Genomic DNA, 13,794 nt, shown 5'->3' with positions numbered 1-13,794 from the left:
TTTCGGAGCGCGCGCAAATCCCATTGAGGAAAAAGGCCGACCCAGTAGAACAACGACACAAAAACCGTCAAGCAGCAATAAAAATAATAAATTTATGAAGGTCGTCCGAGCAGTCGTCATTGTCAACAGTCCTGTGTGTGTTTGTTTGATGATGCGGTGACACACTGAGGAGTGAGTGAGCGAGTTCAAACCGGCCTGAACAGGCCGCATAAATAAGCATACCATGTGCGTTTGTGCTGTCTTTTCACTCTATGCTCCTCGGAGAGCACCAGCAGTACCGTTTTCGTTCGGGCTGGTCGTCTTATTTTGGTTTTTGTGTGTGCGCTATGTTCCTCATATTAATTAATGATACATACATGAACCGCACACACACCGCACTCACGTGCTTACTTTTATTTATTCATTCACTCACGTGCGTTTGTGAGCCGATGTCTGGTGTTTCTTTACCGATGCCGTCACCGTATCGCTCGTGCCTTTTAATGCCAGTGCGCCGATTTTCTCTTCCTCTTTTCTCTGCGTACTCTAGTTTTTTTTTCGACACCACAGCGCACTTGCCTTCGCAACACGCTGCACTCTCTCTAATGTGTGTATTTGTGCGGGCTGCACTTGTTTTGTTTGTTATTTTGTTGTATCCTCGTGGAACAACAAGGAAGGGGCTCGATTGCCACCACAAACACCAACGTCGACGTTTGCGATAATTACTCGTGCGATGCATTATACATGGTGGTGGCGCTTGAAACCTCTTCTTGTTATGTAACCCGGGTGTCACCAAACATCGCCGGGCGGCATTCTTTCACTCCGTATTAGTCAGCAGACGGCACAGTGTGAAAAGAGAACCGGCAGCTGCGTCGCTTTTTAGAGCAGAGGAATTCCCCACCGCCGCCGCCGGCCAACGTGTCTGGGCCACACGTCATTAACGACTCTTTATCATCATCGACAACCGTTTAAGCGTGCTGCTGCTGCTGCTCGACATCGCTTCTGATTCGGTGACGTCGTAATCGTCGTCGTCGTCGGAAACTTGTTGCAATTATATATATTTTATGAATGGGACACGCGGAGCTGTGTGACTCTGTCTCTCTGCACTGTTTAGATCGCTTGCTAATGGCATTCACCGGTGGGGGGCTCGTCCCGGGAAGGTCGTCACCCAGCTTGATTGATACATTCCGATGCGGCACGTTCGTATTGTTATCGCGGAGACTTCCTCGTTACAGTAACCTGTTAAGGAAACTGAATTAAAGTCAGAGAAATTTTAAACACTTGATAAGGTCATTCATACCTTAAACAGATTCTATGCAAGAATTCTACTTATAAAATCACCTTTTCCACACCAAAATTTACTCTACTACAAGTATTTAAACCAATTAAATCCTTAAACCAAAAAAAAAAAATCAAAGCAAAACAAACAAAACCATCTGCTTTCCCAACCACAACTGTCAAACGACAGAAATCGGCCAACCTCGCCCAGTCCACCCAGACAGCTGTCAAACTGCACGCTCAACAAAGGCGCGCCAGTTTTGAAACGGTTTCAAACTTTTTTTCCACATGCGGGTTCAGGCACAGTGTCTCGCCGAGGTTGTCGGATTGTCGCGACCGCCGGAAGCCCAGCTGCATCGGGACAAAAATAAAACAGATGATGGTCCCCTTCGCCTCGTCGGTGACGGAGGAGGGCACCGAAATAAAGATGAGCAAGACTTGCTGTGCTCGTCGTTTAGAATATCTTTCCCCGTTCTGGGGGGATTTCCTTCCGTTGGACTAAGTGCATTTGGGACGAGATGTTGTTCTGTTGTTGCATGACACAAGTAAATGGTCTTTGGAATCAAACGGAGAAGTTGTGGTCTTCTTTTCTAAAATTGTTGCATTTTCGGACCAAATTTTGAAAAATATGTTTTGTCTGACTATGTTGCAATCTTGTTATACACAAAATGTTTGTCACAAATATCTCAGTATACGAGATTCTGATTAAAATCTTTATACTTTTACTTCTAGTCTAGTATTTTCGATAAAAACAAACCTTCCTCCCCAAAAATACGATGCATTTCCCCCACCCCTCAATAAATATTCGTCGAGATTCTAATTTCGAACTTTAATTCTTCGAAACCAAACCGTGCCGCGCGCGCTTTTAAATTTCTCATGGCGCGGTTACTTAAAAATAGCAACCTATTTTTTTGTGTTGTTTTCCCCCCTACTCAACATTCAACGCTAATCGCCAGGGCGTCGCGACGCTACGACGTCGTCGACAAACAAGGTGCATATCGCGCGCGCACGTTCGGCGTACCTTCGCGTGTGCCAAAAACATGGGGCTTTGTTTTAGTACACGCCGCGGTTATCTGTTAGAATTTCACCCAGAACAACAACTAGTGTGAGCGGGTTTCTTGTGGATTTGAGGTGGTTGGATTGAAGTTCCAAAAGTAATTCGACAGATTCAACATACCTACTGTGGATCAGTTGATCAGTCTAAACTAAAATATCCAAAGATTCGATTATCTCAAGGATCTTCAAAAAACTTCAGATAATCCAATCTCGCAAAGATTTGCAGTCCATATTAAATTATCCGAAGCCTCGATTATCCAATGTTTCGATTATCCGAGTTTAGATTATCCGAAGATTTAAATGGAACTTCGGATAATCGAATCATATGTTTTTAAATTTTCTTACTGATGATGTTAAACATCAAATTCAAGTTCTGCGACCCATTTTAGTCAAATTATGAATAATGTTTGTTTTTGTTATTTGATAATCGGTTTTATTTTTTTAATTAAGTATAAGATAATGAAAGGAATGTTAAATTATTTGACATCATCATGGAAATTATTTATTGACTCTGTAATGAACTTTTAGGGTCGAAGATTTGATTCAGTAATGAACTTCTTGGGTCAATATTGCGTTCCCCTTGAATTCATTAAACGTCAAACTCCCAAGTTCTGATTAGGGATTTGGTTGGTTCGAGTCTCGGCTTGAATTCCAAGGCACTCTCTGATCAAATTGTGTCCCTTGATGAGTTCGAGGACTCCTTGGATCCGGCTTAGTGCGTGAGTTCGTGGTCCGTTGAACCTCCGGACCTCGGTCCGGCAGGGGGAGGAGAAGGACGTCGGCGACAAGATATATCCACCTTGGCTACGACGACGACCGCTGCTGCTGCTGGCACCGGAGCTAGCATACACACACACACTGACACGTATACAGGGCCCATTCTGTGTCATGGCTTTACGGACGTTTCTCCGGTGGTTCGTACGTTCCCCCTTCTTGCTGCCGCAGCGCAGCACCATCGTCGTAGGTCTCTCTAAAATGATATTTTGCTGCTGGACGGGTGTTCCACACCAGGGCATACCGAGTGGAAATATGTCGGAATACACAACAGAGGGTACAGAGGGGGCTAAAAAACAACAGAAAGAGGGAGTGAAACAGAAATACAACCAACAAAGCGAGCGAGAAGGGTCACACACAAGAATCGGGGACGACGGCATGGCAGGGCACAGGAAACGGTGGAAGGACGGGGACCCGGTGCGGTTGATATTGCAGATGGAACGAACCAAACGAATGAGTCAGTGTACCTTCCTTCGAAAATGTGCTTGCCTTATGCTTATGCTATAATGCTATATATACCCATTTTGCCGCTACCCTAAGCCTGATGACTGGTTGGTCTCGGTCTTTCCTCTTCTCTCTTTCTCGTTTTCGTCGACGTCGCCGTTGTGTTGTTTTTGTTGTTGCCGTCGTCGTCGTCATTTGTGCCTTCACTTTGCCGCTGCTATACTGCTACAGCTCTGGAACTTAAATTGCTTCGAAGACCCCTCGGTGCTCGGTGCTCGGAGTTTGGGACCAACTTTTGTGTGAACTGGTTCGAGCACGGCACACTGGGTTTGACACGGGGGCGAAATTGGTCAAAATTTGCTACTTTGACACATGCAGTGTGACAGCTGTAACATGACTTTGGTCGACTAGGAATGTCGTCCTTTAGAGGACTTCCATTTTCGAAACCGTCAAATGTTTTTGCGCTCAAATTTTACTCAAAATGGACTACTGCATCACTCCTAACCACCCTGACGAAGTCCGTGCCGAAACGTCAAACACTTTTTCTGACCTCCTTGCACCGATCCCAGTGTGCCGGAGCCGTCGTACACAGCGCGCCGCGCACCAGAGTTTCACATCGAAATCTTTCGTCGAGGCAAAGCACTCTGGTGCTGCTGCTTGGCTTGGCACACGGCTTGCTAGGATGGTGAAGAAGGCGAATTGCTGAAACCGGAGCGCGCTGGATGTCGAAGGAGGCGGTGGTGGAGCGAGACGCTTGATTATGATGATGATGATGGAAGAAAGAAGCAAGATGGGGCAACCAGCGCGCATACCAGCCGAGCGAGACAGGGACAGCAGAGGCCGGTGGAGACTCTGCTCCACACAACACAACGGAGTGGCGGCAACAAAAAAAAAAAATGAAAAGAAAGTGTTCAGCACACGGGCACCACTCGGTGCTGCGGCGCGGTGTCGAGAGATGCCAAGTCTCGAAGTTTTGGTGTGCGCGCCCGGTGCGCTCCGGAGCTTCGTAGCACCAAAAGCACACCAGAACACCACTCGATATCAGCGTTGGCGCTGGGGAGGTGTACGTGGGGAGGGTACGTGGCTGCGGTGGAGCTATTACGGCCAAAGCCAAAAGCTCGTTTACGTTGAAGAGTCGAGAAACGGTGCCGCTGGCAGCCGAGAGCTCCTCTGATGGCTTGGAGCACAGCGCCCCGCGATGGTGTGGGCACGGATTAAAGGGGACCGAGTCTTGAGCGAATCGTAATGGTAACTTTACCAACAATTTCGTATGAAACAACAAGAAATTGATCATTGTTGTTGATTTCATTTGCCAGGATCAACCGGAATCTCGTAAATTCCAACTGAATCCAATCTAGTAAGAGTCTTTTTTCGGGTTTTACCTCAACAAGAAGTCTTGACAACGTTACGACTGAAAATCATATAGAATACAACAGTTCAAATAAATTCAACCCTACCTAAAATTAATGGATCTTGGTGCATTTGACAGCTAACGGGAGATCGTTAGCAGAGACTACTAGATCGACTATTTTTGTTTAAACTAATCCGTTATTATACCAAATCCTGAACAGATTTAAAGCATTGAACCGTCCCCAACCCAACCATCGGTCACTGTAGCACTGCTGCTGCTGCTGTGTGAACGCGTTCGTACCCTCGGACGGCGCGATTCGTCCCATCAACGGTATACCGTGCAAGAGGTGTATACGCGCGCGGAGGAGACCAAGCCAAGGTTTCCGCCGTCCTGGGTCGCCGTCGCCGTCGTCAACATCTCCGCAGAGTCGTTGGAGCTATGTCGCGTCTTTGTGCGCTAGCCTAGTCCACCGACGACGACGCTGCTCAAGAGTTTTAGCGTTATTGTTATCGTGGAAAATGCCACAGCGCGCCCGTTCTTCCGTTACGTTCCGTCCCACACCATCGACGGATGGATGGAAGAGGAACCTGCCGGAGCTAGGTGGGAGTCACGCGCGCTTCAGTGTAGTATTTATAGCCGGGTGGCTATGGCGTCCGGAAACTCTACGACCTACCCCGCGCGCGCCCGACTCCCACTTTCCACAGGTCGATCCGAAGAAGCGCGCCAAGGAAAAAGTTCAAATGGTGAAAAGATGGAAAATCGAGTCACCGCCGTCGCGCACTCATCCTTGTGGGCCTCTCTTTGGGCGACTTTGGGAAAAAGGAGCAGGGGAGGAAAGAATTCAAAGCAAATGAGGCTTGGTTGTTGTCGGTAATGCCTTGCCTTTCTCGGGTGGGGAGGCACTTTTATTTGTTTTCATTTGCCTGTGTTTTGTTTTTCCCGAAAAGGCGCTCTCGACGACTATGGCGCCTGTTTCGCGCGGTCAGGTGATTATTGGTGAAACTTGTAAGGGGTGAGGGAAAGACCCCGATGGGAAGGGACGACCGCGCGCGGTCAATAATTACCCGTGCGACCTTTTTGTAGGTTAGGCGGCGCGAAACTGTCGAGGCGGCGACCTTGAAGACGCAGCGGGGAAAGGGTTGATGACCCCGTTTTTCACACGTGATTTTGGCAATTTATTTTGAGGAATGGGGCAATGAGACATATTGTTGACAATCTTATCGTTCCAGATAGAATGCAAGTCGTTAGATATAACACTTGAAATTGTGTAAAAAAGCTAACGATTTGAATTGATTTGAATCAAATAACAAATTTGATCTACTTTCTCTCTTTAAAAGCTAAACAATAAAAAAATATTTTACTACAAATTATTTTCTGTTCAGCTTAGGGTTGCTCAAACGATCTAGTTGTATGATATTACATCATATTTGCAGGGAAAACTTCTTCCTATCGCAGGACTTACTATAATCTTTTTATCAAATAATATTTTTTGACAATTGTTATGAATTGTCATGCCATTTTCAACAACTCATGCAGTACAAAATAATTTCATAAAAATATTTAAATGATTAAGCCTACTACGAATCTGGCAAAATTGTCTCATCCAATTCCGGGTTCACAAGAAAAAAAAAGTTTCGTTAAAACGAATCCAAGTATCCAAACTACAACAAAAAATTACAAAAATCATCAATTTTGTTGGACTTTTCACTCCATGTTTAAAACATAAAACATGATAAAGTTTCTTCAAAAGGTCTCTAATTTTAATTGGAAATGTTTCTTATTTTTATTTTTTAATAAATATTCTTCCCCTACAATTTGTTAGGAAAGTTTATGTTTTTTGGCGGAAATGTAACACTATGCATTAATTAATAATGCAAATTTAATTTAAATGACTCCCTGATTATGTCATAAAATATGGAAAACTAGTAAAGTTATGCACATTCTTTCTAAATGATATTTCAGATTCAGCCTGACACTTCTGTGTAGTCAACCAAAAATTTAATCATCCAATGTTTTACCCAGTTGATTGAAACGCACATATTAAATAAAATATGAAATCATTACGACGAAAAAAAGGCTTCTACAAACAATAGCGCGAAATAAATAGATTACTCCAATTGATCAATATTGAAAATGTACACTATCGGGGAGCGCTTTTGTTGGATTTCACAGAATTGAATCCGCCTCCATGTTTTGCAAAACCTCTGGCTTTTGTAGTATATTCTGCGATGAGTGGAAAATTTAAATTAACCAGCCAGTTTCTGGAAATTTGTTGAAAAAGTTTAACATCGCAAATATTTAAATGTTAAAGAATTCAGCGACGTAATTCGAAATGATTAACTACCATTTATATATATATATTTCTGAACTCAACTCAGTTGATTTTCCCGCCAAAATCACCTTACTACCTCACAGTGTTTAACTGCTACCACGTGGACGCGAACCTCAAAAAAAAAAATCAAAACAATCCTGCACCTGCAAAAACTTTTCCCGCCAAAAAGACCTCGCGCGCGCTCGGATTTTTTCTCCTCTGGCTGTTGTTGTCTGACATCGACAAGTGCACCGCCGGAAAGGCATTCCTCCGTCAAAGTTTCACTTTCGAAAACGCGCCGCGATTTGGGCCAGCGACGTAAATTGCACTACACGAGAGGTCCTCTCAATTAGAGAACATCCCGAATTTTCCTGAACCCACAAGCTTTTTCCACCACCCCCTTTTCAAAGAAGGACGGCGAGGGCGGTGGGAGACAAACAGGACCATAAAGAAATACGCTCCGTCCGAAATCCATTTTCGCCTGCCGCCCGAGTGAAGGGAGGAATTCCAATTCCCCTAACCAGGAAAAAAAACTCCCTATAGGTGGAAGCGCCTCAGAGACATAACAGTTCGAGAGTGGAAAGAAAAAAGCTGAACGAACGTCACCCGAATTTCGTATTCTACCCTGGAACGGCGTCCGTACTTTGGCGAGCAGCCCCGGAGAGGAGGGCGAAACCCGCCTGAAAGAATGATGAGGGTTAGGATTTTCCGCTTTTCCCATCCTGCGCCTTTTTTTTTGCTCCTCTCTCTTTGGTTTGGTCGTTTTCCTTCGAAGTCGTTCAGGCCCCGAAAAAGGAACCTTCACTCGATGAGTTTTTTAGGGTGGAGGGTCCGATTGTTAGCTCACATTAGACGCCCTTGTTTATATTGCGTCACACAAAGAAAATGGAGCGATGGTTTCGAAGGAAGGTATCTAGATCGAATTCAGAAAGTTGGACCACAAAAGGTCACTCTACCCTGGTTTTCCTTCCTCAATCCACACACAGAAACCGACGGCGACGACGATCGCAATATCTCTCTAGCCTGATGGTTGCCAACCCAGAATGCTTCCCGTTGCTGCCACCAGCGCCCGTCCTCGTCCTCCCCTTTATTTTATATTTCCCCGTAATACAGACTTCTTCAACGCGCGTTTCAACCGTACCGTTCGGACGGTCGTCATATCGGGGCCTGCCTGCCTGAACGCTGTGCACAGCACAGGGTCGGGTCTCCTCTCCGGTTGTCGGTGTCTCTTTTTTTTTCATCAACTCTGTATTTTGCTGTGCTGTGCGCGCCCTGACGGGCCAAATGTGCTGTGCTGTGCACACCACACGAACGGTGTTCGCGGCGATAGGGTTGCCAGCGAGTCTGGCAACCCGATCGGGCGGTCCAAATGACCCGCGCGGGTCTCCCGAGGTCATCGGGGGTCCCCGGACGAAGTTGGTCCGATTTGGCCCAGCTGCCAACCCTATCGGGCGTTCAATATCTCGCTGAACACAGCCAACGGCGCAGCAGAGTGCCGAGTTCGCAGAGGAGGAGAACATTATATGCTTTATTTTATTTGGGTTGCTTCATACGTATTTGTTCGATGTGTTGGGTAGATGGCGCGACCAGTGTGGATGGAATCTTTTTTTTTATTTTTTTTTCGCTCAGTGTATTTCTTCGACTCTACGTAAGCAGCGCCCTCTTTAGAGCTCGGCCTCGACGCTGCTGCTGGGAACGAACGTTTTCAAGCACCAACCAAAGCTGGTTCGTTCGTTCGTTGATGATGCCTTTGCCTCGAGAAAAACCGTAGGAGAAAGAGTATTATATTCTGCTGAATAGCGCATAAAAATGTATACACGAACCACCCAACGTAGGCTAGGGGAGACCCAAAAGTGGCTCCGGGTGTCTTCGGGGTTCACAACCGCACCGCACCGTGTAGAGTTGGGAAAAACTCAGCTTCTCTAAGAGGGCGAGGGCGTGGAGGCGCACAAGTCTCGCAGGACGACGACACGTGGACGTGGGCGGCTGACGGTCGGGAAAATATCTTTCGCCTTGGTTGGTTTTCTGGCGGGAGTCGGGGAGGACGATTTTTCGCAGTATTTTGCTGTTTTTTTCGTCTTTTTGGGCTGGGGTTAGAATGCCAAGTCCTTGTCCTCGTTTGGATCCGGTGTCCGTGCGCGCGAGTGACACCCGCCGTTGCGAGAGGAATTTGGAGTGGGGGGGAGTGACGTCAGATGAGGAGAGGACACAGGGAGGTCCGAGAATTGGAGCCGAAATGTCAGACAATTTTGAACCCCAGTCGACACCATGACACGAAAATTAATTCTGAGTAAACTAGCATCAGATTTTGAGAAAGTTTTATCAGCTTGATAATTTCTTTGAAAATTATTTGTGTTCATTCTTTGAATTGTTGGATTGGTAGAAATTTTGTCCAAAAGAGAATATTCATAAAAAAAATACTTTAGTTTTGTGCTCTTGATGTCAATTTATATCATATTATTTGAAATCCAATCCCATAAAAGGTAAATATTATGATCGGATTACTAAACTGATTCCGACTAAAGCAAATTGACAGTAGTCGACATTAGCACGGTTGTCAAATGAGAGCCCACAACAAAAGCAGTTGCTGTCAAATGGTAGCCCATAACCAAGGTATGTAGATTAGATAAGGTAAGGCGGGAATTCCCAGTTGTCAAAATAGTTAGCACGAAAACCGCATTTTACAGTGGACTCTCTCGTTGTCGATATTGAAGGGACCGTCGAGAGAGGGATTTATCAAATTATAGAACGCAAAATCAAAGCAATCTTCTTGAAGGGACTGAAAATTTTATTGACAGCTTGAGCAATATTGATATCGAGAAGATCGACAGCGAGAGAGTCCACTGTATATGGATATTTTCAGAAAAGTGAAAATTTTACCATTTTCCGGGAAAATTTCACCGGATTTTTTTCTGTGGGGTTGTTAAGCATGCCAAACTGAACCGAAAAACGCGTTTAGTTGAATTTATTTTTTTGAAAAAATATTTGTGTTTTAAAAGCGTATTTCGGTTCAGTTTGGCATGCTTAACAACCCCACAGAAAAAAATCCGGTGAAATTTGCCCGGAAAATGGTCAAATTTTCACTTTTCTGAAAATCTCCATATAAAATCCGGGTTTCGTGCTAACTTACTATTTTGACAGCTTGAAAACCCGCCTTACCTTACTAATCTACATACCTTGGTCCATAACAATTCAATAGTTTGATTTTTAATTGAAAAGTTTTTCGCAATTCCAAAGATAAATTTTTGAAAAAATCACGTGATTTGTGCTCTTGATGAAAATTTCAATCATATTATTTGGGATTCAATCCAAATATTTTCTGAAAATTGGTTGATCCCAAGTCAAATTTCGACTTGACAGTTTTAACTTGCATTGAAACGAAACAAGTGATCAGAAAACATTTTATAAATAATTAACAATACCAAAGCAACCCCACCCCACGGTCTCTTGCGCGAACCTCGACCACTGATAAGCCGCGGCCGCGGCGTTTCACGCGGTTTCAGCCGTCACGCCGCTGATAAGGCAACTTGCGACCGTGATAAGGCCTATTCGCTCGATCACGTTGCTGCACTTTTTTTTGAGGTACCGACGAGATGATCTTTTCGTTACCTGCCACAGTGGTCGTCCTTCGACCAGGTAAAAAACGCAAGGGATTATAATCCTGACGGACCTTTTTTTTCTCTCGTCTTCCCGGTAAATCCCCTCTGCCCGGGCCATATGCACCGACCGGTCCCGATGCGGATTAGGGCACCGCCTTCTTTTATGACCTTGTCCTTCTGCAGAGTCAACTTTCCAGGAATCGGCCCTCGGCAAGTCCTGATGTGCGCGGGAAGTCAACCCGAGCAGGTTTACGACGTGACTTCCGCACGTCCTCGTCCAGGGAATTTCCCAGCACTTTCGCGAGGCGTGTATCAAGAGGTAATTTCGAAAAATATGAACCGTTAACTATTTTTCCGTCCCCACGCGGCGCGGCGCCGCGTCCCAAAAGGTAATAAGCTCCCCTTTCCCTTCCCCGTGCGCTAGAAAGCGGACGAAGAAATGAAGGTAATAACGCTCAACTATTCGCCAAGCGGCCGGTCGGTCGGTCCGATCGCGGCCACCGCGATGTAGATGAAAAGTACGAGATTACCCCGTCGGCTGAACTTGGCGCAGGTTTCCGGGCGTACCTGTCAAAAGCCGACCGCGCGCTCTCTAGGAGCGGGTAGCTGAAGCCAGCACCTGACGTCTGTCCTCGGATCTTCGCAAGGTGCTCGAGCGTTCATATAAAACTGCATCTTGCATGATTGCGTTTTCCGCCCTCCCCCCCTCATCGTCTTCAGTGCGCGAATCGCAAGAATGGAATGTTCTTCAATTTCCTTCTTGCGTCAGCTTCGTGCGAGCACCAACGCAGCGCGCCTGGAGAGACTCGGTGCTGGCCTTCACCATCATCCAAGTAGTCATCGTCGCCGACTGAGCGACCAAAACCGGTATTCGCGCCAAGAACACACCGGCGGGGTGCTGCGATCGCGCGACGATCGCTCGGCGCAAAAAAAGTTCATTAAAAATTCAAGTTTTGCTGCCGGCTTCGCGTCAGGCGATCAAAGCAAGCGAGCGAGCGCGCACTGGAGCGCGGAGTTTGAGCTGGCTTGGGACGGAATTTGGATTCTGACAGGTTCGGTGGAATTGGGATGATGGAGCGGATATTTTTCGAAAAATTTGTCAGAATTCGAAGATATACTGAACTATACATAATACTAAAATGCAACTTCTTGATAATCTGCTATCAAACTCTACCTATGTTACGTATCTTTGGGATAACTTCTAAACAGCAGTTGAAACGATCCCAAGTTTTGTTTAGTCCACAAAAGGATCCCAACAAATCCTTTGATGGCTGCGTTACATCGATGGTGCTCTGCAAAACAAACTTTTGCCCAAGGTTTGTTGGCCCTCGCCTACGAACCAGTGGCGGGTTGCGCTGGTTGTTGCACTGCACCGCTTACAACGTTGTGCATTTTTTTCCCTCCACAATCAAAGAAGCTCTCAATTGAAAGGCAAACTTCAAAAAGTTGAAAGAAAGAAAAAAACAACAGCCATTGCGCGCGCTGCGGAATGGCCCGACTGTGTTGCGGAGAAAGCTCGTTTCGTTTATTTTTCTCCACTTCTACTGCCACTTTACTTTTCTTTCTCTCCGTTGCGGGTTGTTTTGTATTATTCGACTGTTGATTACACGCATTTTTTCCCAACCAACCCCATCCAAACGTCAGAGCTTTTTAGGTGGACTTGGGTCACTCGACGGCGGCTCCACGAGCCGTGACGATCTTGACTTTTAAATCTTGCGCGGGTTCATCACCTGGAACCGACTTGGGAACCACTGCGTGGTCATAAACCGGTAGCACCCTCTCGCGTTTTTATAGGCCTCCCCGAGGGCGAAGACCGTAAAATTTAAGGGCCAAGAATGTTAGAACTCGGCACGGTGTTATGGGTTCGATTCCGGTGGTTTCCAAGCCGAAGGCGCGGGTAGCCACCTGGTGGTTGAATCTAGCGTCACTTTATCTTATCATGCAATATTGCATGCAATAACCAATCGCAACAAGATTAGAACGCGCCGGAAAAGTTGTTGTTCGGACAACCCTGGAAAAACCGGGAAAATTCGAACCATCGAAAACGAGGGGAAGCGGGAGCGGGACACCCAATAAAAATGAGCAGAGAAGATAAATCTTTTATTACTGCGACGGCATCGTTCATCCAGCGGAGATGTTGCCAGGCCAGAACAAAGAAGCAACTTCTTGTGTACACGGCTGTGGCGTCGTCGTCTTTTCCTTCTGTGCTGTAGAAGGGAGAAGAAGTTTCGACGACGGCCAGAAATGGCAAAATGTTGCGACGGAGTCGCGGTAGGGGGAAGTTCGAGGCAGTAAAGTTTGGTGCGTTCGTCGTTTTTATAACTTTTCTCGGTTTCCTGAAGGAGTGGGGGGAGGTGGTACGCACTTTGGTTCGGGGGAGGTTCCGGGGAGAGATCCCAGGATAATGGGATTCGGTTTTGCGGAACTTTTTGAACGACTATGAATCACTTACATTCCCGACTTGATTTGGGATTAGTTTGGAGGTTGCTTGCAAGAAATTCTTGCATGCTATTTTTTCAAATTCTTTGCTCGGAAAACTAGATGGCGCAATCGTTTAATGTTAAACAACTGCTGAACGCACAGCTTTAATTTGCTCGAGAACCACATTTGGGACCCCGGAACAACCGGATCGGTCTATCGATTTAATTTCGAACTCGCACATTGAGTACACACAAACACCCTATGTGCTATGTGCGATTCGCGAGGTAAAATTCACGCGGTGTGCTCTTTGTTGTCCTGTGTGTTACATAATAATTTATATAAATACTGAAACTGTGCGAAAGGAGGTGGCGGGACGCAGGCTAGGGTCCTAGGACGGGACAGGACCCAACCGCAGCTCGCCCAAACCTCATCACGCATTGCGTGCTCTACCTCGCGCCTCCACCAACGGGATTCGAAACACACACAAAAAAAAAACACTCATCCTGCCCCATTCCCAGCAGCGGGATTTTCCACTTCTATGTCCCACGAAGCATAGGCCGCTATTCCAGCCCCCATCTTCGGTA

General features: G+C 46.1%; 1 protein-coding gene and 1 long non-coding RNA gene across 2 annotated transcripts in view; one reads left to right on the top strand and one right to left on the bottom strand.

Annotated features, from left to right (window-relative positions):
- Positions 1-13,794, top strand: part of LOC120421795 (uncharacterized) — a 38,919-nt gene that overhangs the window by 19,104 nt on the left and 6,021 nt on the right. The gene's annotated exons all lie outside the window — the stretch shown is intronic.
- On the bottom strand, positions 543-7,299 carry LOC120421796 (uncharacterized). The gene is made up of 2 exons (XR_005606023.2): positions 1,277-7,299; positions 543-1,215 (listed from the first exon to the last, which is right to left on the bottom strand). It is a non-coding gene; the product is annotated as an uncharacterized LOC120421796 (long non-coding RNA).

The sequence above is a fragment of the Culex pipiens genome, chromosome 1 (assembly GCF_016801865.2).
Source record: "Culex pipiens pallens isolate TS chromosome 1, TS_CPP_V2, whole genome shotgun sequence".
Classification (NCBI taxonomy): Eukaryota; Metazoa; Arthropoda; class Insecta; order Diptera; family Culicidae; genus Culex; species Culex pipiens.
This window is presented reverse-complemented; position numbering and strand designations above follow the sequence as displayed.